Genomic DNA, 13,120 nt, shown 5'->3' on the forward strand with positions numbered 1-13,120 from the left:
TCTTCAGTCCTAACTGTTGGTTCATTATCAGACTTGAATAATGAGTCTTTATTGGGTGAAGAAAATCTCTACTAGCTAAGAAGAACAAGATGAGGAAGCAAATGCTGGCTTTGTGATAGGTTTGTGCCTGCAGCTTGAATAGTTGAGTTGTAAATCATGTTATGATGAAGTATTTACTGTAGGTATCACAAGAGACCTAGTAAGTGTTCTTGAGCTTTGTGATCCTCTTGGATAGAGGCTTCTTAATGCCAGTTGAGTGTATTTTCACCTTCACAAAGTTTCTGGAAAAGGTGCTATAATTTGTCAAGCTGCTAAATTGGCAATGAGCACACTGCTGAATGCATAGATCAACCATGAAGGTAGTGTATTGATGTGTATTTACAGTTACTGAAACACATGGTGAAGATACAGACCATAAATGAGTTCTTACTTGTGTATAGCTGAAATATATGATGGAAATTTAAAGGCCAAATGTAAAATACTAAAATTAATAATTTTCCAGGTTTTTTTGTTTTTCTTTTTTTTTGTTTGTTTCTTTGTTTTTCTGTAATCCATACTCTAATAGGTGAATTTGACAAGTCTCTGAAATCCTCACTTGTACGGGGTGTTTGTAGATCCTTTTGCAATGAAGCATGTTTGATCTTCTGACCATGCTCAAAGGATGCTGCTTTGAAGCTGTCTGTAATTAGAGTCAGTTAAGGAAAGTCCTGTTTCATTGTCTTGCCATCAAGACTTCCATCTGAATAAAAAAACCAGTATCTGCTAAAGAGGACTCTCTGTATCTCCTCCCTTCAGTATTCTTGTGCTTCCTTTATTTCAATGGGTTTTGGACATATTCCAGACTCTTATATAAGCTTTGGTTTGCATATTTACTCTGTGAGCCCTCTTGGCTGATTCATTTCTCCTTGTAGCAATAAATGCTGGCCCAAATCTCCCTCTTACTAGTTCTGTTAACAAGTTCTGACATGCAGTGCCTGCTCAAATGTATCTAAGGTGGATTAACCTTCACAGGTTAATCTGGTCAGCACAACATATATTTTATCTTGGCAATACACTTTGGCAACTCCTCATTCTGTTAGGCTGGTGTTCACTGTAGTGCAGAAGAGGTATGGACAAGCTATTTCGATAGGTGAGAATGACTCTCATGCCTATGGGCATTTCATTATTGAAATTTGTTAGACTGCTTTGTTGAATGGTATTTTAGTTTAAAGACTTATGAAGGACGGTAGTTAGTTTATAACTTAAAATGTGTGCACTGCCAACAGAATCAGTCTAAAAGAAGATTAGGTTATCAGAGAGTGAGCTTGCATGATAAGCTTCCTGGTCATATTGCCAAAACTGGATATTCTGGGGAAAACAGTGTTCATCCTGACTGCATCTAGGCCGATTTGTTTACTTCTATGCAAAGGCCAGGTATTTGGAAACTCCCTCTTGGATTGCATAAGCAGTTCTTGAATCACATTTGTCAACTCAGCAGCTAGCAAATAAAAATTTTTTTATATGGTGCCATAAACATGGATGGTGATTTCAGAAGAAAGGTATGCACAGAATATTTATATCTTATTTAAATAGCATATGCATTCTGGCTTCCTCTTCTGCTTTCATCTCCTTTTCCAGATACATTCTTCAGTGAAGATAGAGTACTTACTAGTGTATACAAGCAAACTTGCTTTGAAAGTTGTATTGGAAGGTCTTGGCCAGTGCAGTTTGCTGGTTCAAGAATGTCTGTGCTTATTCCTTCACTTCAGAACCCTTCAGACATGGGTTCTTAGTCAGTCACAGACCTTATTGACTGTTTCCTCCTTTTCTTTTTTTTTTTGTTTTCCCCTCTTCCCCTCACCTCAATTTTTTCTTAATGGTGTCACTGTATCTGCTATAATAAGAAAGTATATTTTCCGGTTAATAAATGATAAGAAAGAAATGCCTATTAAAATGTTTTATTTCCAATGATGTCTTAAGCAGCTGTTGGGAGCTGTAATGCATGTGCTGTAGTACTTTTCTGTCTAAATGCTTTCTTTTATATGAATTTCAATTGTAAAAATATTACAAGTTTAATTGTACAAGTTTATATTTCCAGTACTGTTACTGTGTCTGGAAGATCATACAACAATGGTGCTGAGAGCTTTGCGGCCTGATGTATTACAGAACTCTACGTCAGTATGAGAAATACTGGATGTCACTAAGAGCAGAAAATGGAGTGGGCTAATTTGCAGATAGCCAGTCTGCAATAAGTTCAGGCCAAAGAAGCCTTGTACACAAAAGCAGAAAGAATGAGTTGTTTTAAATTTGTAGGGAAGGGGTACTATAGGAAGAGTGCTGTGTATTTCATAGATTCACAGAATCCTAGAATAGAATAGTTAGGGTTGGAAAGGACCTTAAGATCATCTAGTTCCAACCCCGCTGCCATGGGCAGGGACATCTCACACTAAACCATATCACCCAAGGCTTCATCCTTGAACACTGCCAGGGATGGAGCATTCACAACCTCCCTAGGCAACCCATTCCAGTACCTCACCACCCTAACAGTAAAGAATTTCTTCCTTATATCCAATCTAAACCTCTGCTGCTTAAGTTTTAACCCGTTACCCTTTGTCCTGTCACTGCAGTCCCTAATGAATAGTCCCTCCCCAGCATCCCTGTAGACCCCCTTCAAATACTAGAAGGCTGCTATGAGGTCTCCACGCAGCCTTCTCTTCTCCAGGCTGAACAGTCCCAACTTTCTCAGCCTTTTTTCTAATGGGAGGTGCTCCAGTCCCCTGATCATCCTCGTGGCCCTCCTCTGGACTTGTTCTAACAGTTCCATGTCCTTTTTATGTTGAGGACACCAGAACTGAACACAATACTCCAGGTGAGGTCTCACAAGAGCAGAGTAGAGGGGCAGGATCACCTCCTTTGATCTCCTGGTCACACTCCTTTTGGTGCAGCCCAGAATGCAGTTGGCTTTCTGGGCTGTAAGCGCACACTGAAGATGGCTCATGTTTATTTTCTCATCAACCAACAGCCACAAGTCCTTCTCTCCAGGGCTGCTCTGAATCCCTTCTTCTCCCAACCTGTAGCTGTGCCTGGGATTGCTCTGACCCAGGTGTAGGACCTTGCACTTGGCATGGTTAAACTTCATGAGGTTAGCATCAGCCCACCTCACAAGCGTGTCAAAGTCAATCATAGAATGGTTTGGGTTGGAAGGCACCTGAAAGATCATCAGTAGCTTGATTTTAGGGCAAAAAGAGATGACATGTTTTTCTTTGAAGAGAGTAATTCAAAGTGAGTATCAGTTTCAGAGGAGAGGCAAATGGAATAGCTAATAAAACACATGCAGAAAGAAAAAAAAACCTTATTCTGATATAAAACCAAGTTATTGGAACTATTGCTCATCAAAGACTGAGAAGTAATTCTAAGGGTCTTTGTAAAGAAGGAATTGTTAGCTGTTCAGTTTGGAGGGGAAAAAAAAAGGCTTTATGGATGGTCTGCTTAGTATCTGTTCCTTGGTAGGAAGAACGGTGAGTACAATGGTTAAAATAGCTGCCTGTAATTTAGGAAAAGCAAAGTGAGGGAACAGTGCTGTTCTGATGAAGTTAGGTAAATATTTAAAGCTATTTTTGAAAACTGAAAAAAACCCCAAACTTGTTAATTGGTATTCTTTCTGGTAAGCTACAGCATAAATAGCTTGCTCTGGACCATCAGCTTGCAGTCATGTGCAGGATGACTAAGTCCATAAGCACAGGAAACCTAGTTTTTGTGTGCAGGTGGTTTTGTACTGCTAGTACTAAAATATTCATTAAAAAGATGATGGATGCAATATTCTTAGAAGACAGTGTAGAAGGATTTGGAGTTGCACCTGACAGTGAAAGGTGCCAAATAACCAATTGCGTATTTAAAACCTCTTTGTGTTTGATAAAGTATAAATGACTATGAATTGATTTTGATTGTATGTAATAAATATAAAGTTTAATCAGCAGCATTTTATTTGTTCCTTTTTAAAAAGAGCACTTGGAAACTATTCAGCCAAATCATCTGTATAAAAATCCCTTTTCTACTTCAGTTTTAAAGGGAAATCAGTTAAAGGATGTCTTTCTAGATGCTTAGGAAACAAGAACTCTAAAACAGGGTAATGTCATAGTAGCGAGCAGTGTCCCTATGTTGAAAGGCTGCTCTAAGGTCTCCCCAAAGCCTGGAGGAGGCCGAACAAGCCTAGCTCTCTCAGCCAGTGTTCCTAGGAGAGGTGCTCCAGCCCTCTGATGGTCTTTGTGGCCCTTCTCTGGACTTGTTCCAACAGCTGCTCCACACCCTTCTTGTGTGGGGGGCCCAGAGCTGAATGCAGGACTGCAGGTGGGGTCTTATGAGACCATAGAAGTGGCAAGAGAATTAAGCAGAAGTGGCTCACTCTGCTTCTTGGTCACTCAGGAAATTATGGATTACTATCATGTAATTAATTTGGTTTCATCTGGTTTTAGGTTAAAGGATTCACGTTTTCTCGATGTCCAACTGGAGATCGGTAACGAGTGGTGTCCCTCAGGGGTTAGTGTAGGGACTGATCCAGTTCAGCATCTTTGTTGGTGACATAGACAGTGGGATTGAGTGCACCCACAGGAAGTTTGCTGATGACACCAATATAAAAAAGTTCTTTACTGTGAGGGTGTTGAGGCACTGGAACAGGTTGCCCAAAGCAGTGGTAAATGCTCCATCCCTGGCATTGTTCAAGGTCAGACTGGACACACATGGTTTAGTGTGAAGTGTCACTGACCATGGCAGGTGGGTTGGAACTAGATGATTGTAAGGTCCTGTCCAACCCTAACTATTCTATGATGCTAGTGATTTCCACAAAAGTCATCAAAGCAGGTGATAAGAACAGTTGTTGCTGGTATTTGAAATCAAGTTATGGTTTCATACACACTGAATTCACGTATGCAGTCCCCAGAAGTGCTCGTCATCAGGAGCTTTCCTATGAGGTGGAAGAGGGTCAGGGACACCGTAGTGTTAAAAAGGCAGAGGAAGCAATTTGGGGCTGGCAAGAAGAATTGGAATATTGGAAAAGAGGAAGAAGCAGAAGAATGGTGAGGTGTATACTAACCAGCAGGACAAGAAATTGATGGAATAGATGAGGAAACAAAAGAGATCAGCCTTTAGGGGCTCTCATCTTTATGGAAGATTTTGTAATTGGAATGATCACCTGTAGAGATGTACCAGGTCTCTAAGAAACCTTGGGCTGATAGGAGACTTTAGCAAACCAATCATTTTTTCTGTTCCTCCTTTTTTGTTTTTTCTTATTTTTCTTATTATTCCCTTACCTCTTTAAGAGAGAAAATTTTGACTGAGGGTAAAGGCTTCTGTTTTAAATTTACCTCCTTTTGAGGCATGTCAGTTGTAGTTTTCTTTAGGTGTGCATTTAAAGCAAACAGTAACAGATTAGAGAGAGAAGTGTTACTGTAAAGAGCAATTACCCAGGCATTTTTACATCTAGCAAGATTTAAGACTCATTAGTTTTAAAGTAGTGGGTGTTAGATAAATTGGTTAAGCTCTGTCTCAGTGTCTGCTATTTTGAGTTTAGATACTGGCCTGCCAGGTCTCATTTAAGCTGTTAGGAATATTTCTTTTTAACAGGAGTGCTAATAGAACTACTGTTACCTTACTGCTAGCACTCATTCTGGTCTCTGTGTTTATAGATCATGCTGTTCGCATTAATTTTCAGCCCAGCCTCTTACTGCTGTGAACACCGCATAACTGTTTACTTAAAATGCATTTTTTCTAGATTTATATAGTTTTATAGGAAGACTGGACTACATGTGTTTCACAGAGTGCATGCATTAAAACTGTGTTGAATGATTTTATGTTTGACATTAGCAGCCTGTTTCAGTTCTGATTTCTATATGGAATTTAAAATGAAAGTTGCTATTTAAAATGGAATTAGTCTATTAATCTCACTACTGATCTTCATTACTGAGATTTTTCCATATTAGAGAAAAAAAATCTAATGCTTTTTCAGCTGTTAACAAAGATGACTGAAATGTTAAAAATAAGATTTTTATTTTTTCCAATTTTTTATGTCTAGACAGAATATTTCATAGATATCTAATACTGTTTAATGAATATCTGTTTTTTTCTAAGAATTTAGAATTCCATAATCTTCAGGCAAACAGGCAATTTGCTTTATTACTATGAAAAATTTAAATACAGGCTTGTTTTGTCCAGATCTTGTATCGGTTTGTTGGAGACAAGAATTTATTAGATGAAACAGATGTCAGTTTGTTAGGGCTCACACCCAAACTCATAGGGAGCTATATCTAAAAACCAAAAAAACCCCAAACCTGCATTGTTTAGCTATCGGAGCTAATAATGCATTTCACGTACTACTGTAAGATCCTGTGAACTGGACTAGACTGGGAAACTGCAGTAAAAAGATTTTGGGAGATGCATAAATACAATTTTTGAAACACATTTGGAGCATGCAATTTAGTAGCACTTGTATTAACATGTGAAGGGCGCATTCTTCCAGGCAGTATATTTCTCCAAAACACCCCTTCAAAGAAGGAGAAATTGTGAATGCAGAGAAACTTACAGGTGATTTGCAGACTACACACAAGCAGTTGTTTCATTTATACTGTGTTAGTTTAGATTAAGTATAATAAAAGCCATTCAGAATTGAAGCAATACAACCCTCATTATAACTTATCAGAGGGAACACAGTAAATTTATATCCAGAAGACACTACCATCTTCTACCCAGGGTTTTAAATAACAATTGTGTTCTTTGCTTTTCCAGACTCAAAAGGTATCTCTACATTGGTTATTTCAAATTATGTCTGCAGAGGACTTTTTGTTAGGCAGGAAAAGATAGGACTATTTTCAAATCAGGTGCATTCAGCATATTAATGTGTTTTCTCACAAGTTTTCTTGTGAGCTGGGGATTAATTACTGTGCAGCTCTGTGACTTCAGTGATAGAAACCTTTATTACCTTTATGGACTGTTTGCCTTTTTTTTAGTTCAGGTGGCTTTTGCCGTGTGGTGGTTTGATCCTGGGTTGTTTCTGTGTGTTAGAAGAGGTTTGTTATCCTGTTACATAGTGAATGTCCAGGGGGATTTTATAGTTCCATTCCATCCGTGAAACAAACCACATCTGGACCAGTATCTGCAGAATGTGAACTGGCTTGCAGCAGGGGTTTGGGTAGCTTTAAAATACATGGTGAAAAGTGACAGTTTAGTGGCTCCTTCCTGTTTGATTCTCAGGCTGGTAGTGAGGAGGTCTGAAAGCAAGCCAAGGTTTAATGTTTAGAAATCGGTTCAAGCCATGAGATTAAGCAGCAGCATAATTTTTTTCAAGTGTAATATGATAATGTCATGGAGAAGTGGATCACACCTCAGTGGCAGATGGTACATGCCTGTGTGAAGTGTAATAGGGTAAAAATACATTTTGGTTTGATGTTGTATATGTTTAGTTATAGTAGCTGTTGTGATTGGTTATGAATTTAATGTTGATTCAAGCAGGAAGCTTCCAGTAAGACACCTGTTCAGTTGTGCAGAGTTAAACTAAAAACTTTTAATACTGGATGCTTGCCTTGGGAGTGTGTCCCTACTTCAAATCAGTGCTAGTTCCCCTATCTAATTTCTGTTTTGAATGTAGAAGTGTATTATTCATCCTGATGTTCTCCCTTGTTATTGTTTAAAGAAAACGTTGACACTGAAGAATTGATCTTCACAATGTGCATATGGGGTGGGTTAATGATACACTGTTATGACAGTGAATTGATGTACACAGTAATTGGCAGCTGAAGCTATAAAAAGTATCTGACAGCTTTTGCTCTAAATCCACTCAAAACAAGCAACAACACCTTAGTATTTTCATATCACTTTGTATATGAGAGCACAGCTGAGGTTAATGTCATTTGTAGCTGTGAATGTTTAGCAGTTTTGCAAGCAACTTCTCAGATTGCTCATTGTATCTGAAATTAAACTGGTCAGTGATGCTTCCTAATTCAACTTTGTAAAGCAGTGAGGAACAAAATAAATGCAGAAGGAAGTAAAAGGCTCATAATAGCAATTGTTAGCTGGAAACTAATGCCTGTACATGTGTGTGGGGAAAAATGGCATCTGATTATAGATTTAAGTGTTGCTCAACTTGCGCTGCTCAACTCTGCCCTGGAAGGAAAGGGAACTCAGGAATTTGCATACCCTAACAATGACTTGGCTGGTCGAGTAAGATCTGTATACAATTTTAGCAACTGTTTGCTGTTAGTTTCTACTATTTTGTGGAAAAAAAAATAACTTGAAGTCTCCAATATGCTATAAAATTGCATTTCTGAAAAATTGAAAATGTAAAAGATGCATCTACCTCCCGCTGGTTATTTTCTATTTCAAACTATTTCAAACAACTACTAAATGGTTATTTGTTCTAACAATTAGTATTTTATGCATAATTTGATAAATTCAAATAGGCTCTGGGGAGACCTTATAGCAGTCTTCCAATACCTAAAGTGATCTCGCAAGAAGTCTGGAAGGGGACTTTTTACAAGGGCATATAGGGATAGGGTAAGGGGGAAGGGTTCTAAATTGGAAGAGGGTGAGGTTAGATTAGATATTAGGAAGAAATTCCTAACAAGGGTGATGAGACACTGGAGCAGGTTGCCCAGAGAAGTTGTGGCTGCCCCATCCCTGGCAGTTTTAAGACTAGGTTGGATGAGGCTTTGAGCAACCTGGTCTAGTGTCCCTGCCCATAGCAGTGAGGTTGAAACAAGGTGTTCTTTAAGGTCCCTTCCAATCCTAACCATTCTGTGATACTTTGATAAACTCTCAGCTGGTTAGCATCTCAAACTGTGTTCCAGAATGCCCTGGAGTAGCCAGTAGCAATAAAAAGCTACAGGTGCAAGACAAATTAATGCATTTAGAGTGCCACAGACATTCACAGACTCTGTTAGGTTTGCAGTCTGAATTCTGTCTATGTCTATGTTTCTGCTGCAGCATATACCTACAGCCTTTTGCACTTTAATAATCTGGAAAAGCTCTATGATCTGGTTTTATGCATAAACTGTGACATAACCGACAAAAAAGTGCCTGATACAGGAGGTATATCGAGGGTGTCTCTGTCTACTTAAGCTTTAAATGGAGAGAAATATACCACCTCTATTGTTGTTATTAATGGGGTATAAGTAATAGCTTGTTCATCTGGGGTGTTGAAAAGCTATACTTAAATGTTGTTCAAGAGGACTTGAAACTCAGGTAATTTGTATATTAGGACTGGAGTGCACACTCTGACAGTCTTGAAGCCATTCAGGTGGGTGACTCATCCTGGGACTTGTTTGATTAAGTTTCACAAGTATACAATTAGATATTGTGCCAAACATCTTTGTGTTCTCTCATGCTTGGTAGCCCTACTCACTTCAGTATCTATATCACTACTGTCTTCCTCATACTAAACAGTTAACAGGTTATCTGTGTGAGTCAGCATCTACTTAATGGAATATTTAGCCAATCACTTCTTGCTCATAGAAGTGTGGGTGTTGGGTGACACCAGCATTTTATACACACCCATGGTCCCTGTAAGATATAGTGGCATATTTCTTAAGTACAGTGCAAATAAAATGAGATATGTCCCTCCCTGAAGTATTTAAATATCAAATAAAGAATGTGGGTGTGATGAAATGGAGAAGGAAAAAGGGTTTACGTGTAGGCAGTACAGAAAAAGAGATAAGGGTCATCATACAAGTTAATGACATATTTAACTTAGTTCAAATGTGGCCTTTCTAGAAATGATGCTATACACTCTGGTGTAGTTGAATGTGTTTGTGACTGGGTTTTATTTTTTTAATTACAAATCTGACTACTGGTTAAACTGGTGTATTCTCTCACTTAAGTAATCTTATTATCTCAGTAATTTGTTTCCCAATTTTTCCACATTCCTCTTTCCCATCAACAGTCTCTTTTGTGCCACTGTGGAAGAAAGCAAGCTGAGGTCTGAGCAGGTTTGTTGTGGCTAACAATAATAAGCCTGAAAAAGCTCTGACCATTCAGAGCTGTCACTGTCTAGGATCTGTGTGCTGATTGGGAACTCTTTTAAGAACAGAGCAGGGGAAAAGGGTGAAAAGGAAGGGTGTTCCATAGAAGCAAAGGGTGAGGGCACCAGATCTAAATAGTTTTCTAATGGATTTGCAGCCTCCCTTTTTATTCTGAGTGCTCATGTCACATTGTTTGTGGTGTTAATTGTGATGAAGGTATGCCCAGTCTTCTCTAAAGTTGTCAATTCTGTAATAGGAGTGGAAATCTTCGAAATGGCTGAAGCTTGGGTTTTTTGTGGTGTGGGTTGTTTTTTTTTTTTTTATTTTTGTTTTTAATTCCTAGATTGAGTCAAGTCCCTTATGTTATCACTAACAACAACTTCCTCAGGGCTAACTAGACCTCCTTGTGTAGCTTGCACAGCTACTCACTTCCACTCAGTAAGTTAGCACAAAGGTCATTTAGAGAAAAGTAGCTTGGTAAAGAATTGTGACAGTGCATGGGATACAGACTGTTACTGTTCTGAGACATGCTGGTGGGTCCCTAAATGTGGTGTGTGAGGTCAAGGTAAGTGGTCCAGGAAGCTGTGTCTGCTTGATCGAAGCCTGTAGGTAGTTTTCTGCTGTGCATGGTTTTGCTTGTAGAATTACTAGCAACAGTGTAGTAACAATTTAATCCTCCTAACCTTTGCTGTTCTGCAAAGCAACCTTGTTTTATGGAAATCAATAATTTGCAAGTCTGTGAACACTGGATCTACTTGGGTGAATGTATTTATTACCTCCTGTAAAATAGAAATAATAGAAATAATTTCCAATTAAATAGTGATTTCTCTAATTTCATTTCCATCCATTGATATAAGCCATCTTGATTCTAAAAAGGGATCTTCCTGGTACTTTTATTTTCATGGCAGGAAAGGATACTGGAATTACTGTAAGATGAAGCATTGTATACCATGAATTCATGAATGATTGAATCGATGTGTGATTATTCAGCTGCTTTAGTAAAATTTGGAAAAACAGTATCTCAAACAGCAATTACATTGTAGAAAATTTTTCTAGAGTGGAAACTTGGACACATGTATCTCCCTGGTTCATGAAAAGCACTAAATCTCAACTTGTAGCTTTTGACTTTGATCTAATGTTGAAGCTGGCTCTGTTGCTGGTAAGTTGGACCACATGACCTGGTGAGGTCCCTTCCAACATCCATCACTCTGCAATTCTAATTACCTGGGACAAACACTGGACAGTGGTGCTATGTCTTGCTACTTTTAGGAGGAATATTGGGTGTAAAGGTAATGAAAAATCTCAATATGGTTACTAATCTGGAAGAGCTAGGCCTTCTGATGGTGTTGTAATAGTTTCTGCTTAATGACAATATTATATTTAATTCCTGTTGTAGAAAAACTTTTCAGCACTTACATGCTAAGGCTTATGTTTTGAGAAACAGCCATCTTAATGTTTTGTGACCCCTTGCAGTTAGAAGAATTGAGAAACATCCCCTATCTGACACATATGCATTAAGGCAGTTTTTGACTGGTGAGATCAAACTTGGCCCCACTGGTCTTTTCTGCACTAGCTGCTCTACTGTAAAGGGGGATTTTTTTTAATCCCAGACATTTTTTTCTAAATTTAGCTACATTTATTTTGTTGCAAAACTGTACTTTGCACTTGGAACACATATAGGGTGAGAGTTTTTGCAGCTGTACCCACACAAGTGAGAGAAATAATTTTGAAATAGTTTATTTAAAAACCTGAAGCCAAATTTGCAATCTTCAGTTACACCTTGGAGAGACTCTTCTTTGACCAGCTTCCCCAAGGGACAGCAATCAACAACAAAATTCAGGATATCTGATTCATCTGCATCTGTGCAGGTATGAGTGTGTTTCTGTAACAGTCTTGTCCAAAAGTTCTGTTATGGTACTGTAAGTAATGAACAAAATTTAATTTTGCTAGCCTCTGGGCATTTATTTCAGCTTCAAGATAATTAGAAATATCTTCAATAGAACTGCAGTTATTCTGGCAAAACAATGAAAATCTCAATATTAAAATATGATTCATATAGCAAGTTAGCCAGTCAGGGGTTTATAAAAGTGCCTTTTCCATTTATTTTTTTTTAAGTGTACCCATATCCCTTGGCAAAACACTTGCAAAACTACATGTCCCCTGTAGTACACCAAATACAGGTTATTTTGGGGCATGCTGAAAGCTCACTGAAAATGTGTCAGAAACTGTCCTGTTCCTGCTTTGTAGAATTCTGGTTGCCAGGAGCTGCGACAGCACTGGTAATGAGAGGTAACAAATCCTCAAGTAGGTCAGTCTTATGCACTTAAGGTAGTGTGTCATAGTTTACATCTTAGACTTGCCCACCCAAGACCAGTGCGGCTCCCAGAGCTTGTCAGGTTCTTGTAAGTGAGACAAGCCATGCAGCAGAGATTGTTTCTTCGCTCTAAATGTCTGGCTTTTGTTCAGACACTGAAGTAATGAGCAACAGGGAGGCATGGTGTAGAGCATCTGCTTCCAGGTAAAACAGGATACTCTCTTGAGAATGGTCTCTGAATCATTTGTGTCTTCCTGGTCCTCTGCTCTTGTCCCTCCATGTTCCCCACTGCGGGAGATCAAGATTACCTAAACTGCTTGTGATCTGCAGACCTTCCTACTTTGTGTGAAATGTCTGTTTGATTTCAAAAGGTATGCTACCTAGAGATAAATATTTTGCCAGCTGTGTTTATCTTTGTTGATCTTTTATTTCCTCAGTCAAGATCATAGAATCATAGAATAGTTAGGATTGGAAAGGACCTTAAGATCATCTAGTTCCAACCCCCCTGCCATGGGCAGGAACACCTCACACTATATCATATCACCCAAGGCTTCATCCAACCTGGCCTTGAACACTGCCAGGGATGGAGCATTCACAACCTCCTTGGGCAACCCATTCCAGTACCTCACCACCCTAACAGTAAGAATTTCTTCCTTAGATCCAGTCTAAACCTCTGCTGTTTAAGTTTCAACCCGTTACCCCTTGTCTTATCACTACAGTCCCTAATGAATAGTCCCTCCTCAGCATCCCTGTAGGCCCCTTCAGATACTGGAAGTCTGCTATGAGGTCTCCATGCAGCCTTCTCTTCTCCAGGCTGAACAGC

General features: G+C 38.9%; 1 protein-coding gene across 1 annotated transcript in view; it reads left to right on the plus strand.

The window, feature by feature from the left end:
• Positions 1-13,120, plus strand: part of ERBIN (erbb2 interacting protein) — a 114,319-nt gene that overhangs the window by 23,875 nt on the left and 77,324 nt on the right. The gene's annotated exons all lie outside the window — the stretch shown is intronic.

The sequence above is a fragment of the Melopsittacus undulatus genome, chromosome Z (assembly GCF_012275295.1).
Source record: "Melopsittacus undulatus isolate bMelUnd1 chromosome Z, bMelUnd1.mat.Z, whole genome shotgun sequence".
NCBI classification, from domain to species: Eukaryota; Metazoa; Chordata; class Aves; order Psittaciformes; family Psittaculidae; genus Melopsittacus; species Melopsittacus undulatus.